This window comes from Myotis brandtii, unplaced genomic scaffold (assembly GCF_000412655.1).
Source record: "Myotis brandtii unplaced genomic scaffold, ASM41265v1 scaffold62, whole genome shotgun sequence".
Lineage (NCBI taxonomy): Eukaryota > Metazoa > Chordata > Mammalia > Chiroptera > Vespertilionidae > Myotis > Myotis brandtii.
In genome coordinates this window covers 2,736,776-2,737,705 of record NW_005370366.1, presented here as the reverse complement: position 1 = coordinate 2,737,705, position 930 = coordinate 2,736,776, and positions in this window count along the sequence as shown.

Below are 930 nucleotides of genomic sequence, written 5' to 3'. Positions count from 1 at the left end.
CCGTGGGCTCCGCGGCCAGGTCGCGGCTGCGCAGGCGGGCTTTCCTTCCCGAACCAGCCCAGGGTTAGGATTTTTTGTTTCATCTTTCTGGCGGGATTTAGCAAATGAGTGGTGACTCCAAAGTTGGATTTTGGAGAAAGTGTGGATGGTGCTGCCATTTAACTGAGAGGTGAGGGTGATTCCCGGGAGCTTGGAACAAGCAAATTTTGGAAAGGTTTGGGATTGGGGAAACAGGAGGGTAAGATAATGAATTTAGTTTAAGACTTCCTGAGTTTGAAGTTCCTGGCAGTGTTCCTAAGTGGTTAGAAATACAAATCTGCTCTTCCAGAGAAGTGAGGGCTGGAGATTCATTGAGTAGCGGGTGAAGTGATGGGAAAGAATAAAATTTCCCAGATATGAAGAAAATGAGAAGAGAAAAGATGTAGAAAGGTTATGAATCTATACCCGACTACCGGCATACGTCAGTGGTATTGCAGGTTGGGTTCTGGACCACCACAATAATGCCAGTATCACAGTGTTACGGGAAAGGGAACCTGGCCTTTGGTGGTGCGCCTAGGGCCAGTGGTAGTGTGTGGGATCTTGATATTGTGCAGTAAAAATTTCACAGCACGAGTCTAGGTGATTACAAGGGGAACATTTATTAAAGCTGGGGACAGTAAAACAAGAAAGGGCTTAGCATAGAAGGAACAGAAGGGCCTAGGCTGGGCTGCCCTAGTTCTCTGGAAAGAGAGAGAAAAAGGGGCCTTGGGATCAGGTTCAGAGGTTAGTTAGGCAGAAGGGGCCGCTGCCCACTGCTTCCCTGGTTGCAAGCCTGGTGGGGTCCTTTAGGGTTTAGGTTAGGTACGGTGGTCGGCAAACTGCAGCTGGCGAGCCACATGCAGCTCTTTGGCCCCTTGAGTGTGCTCTTCCACCAAAATACCACGTGCGGGC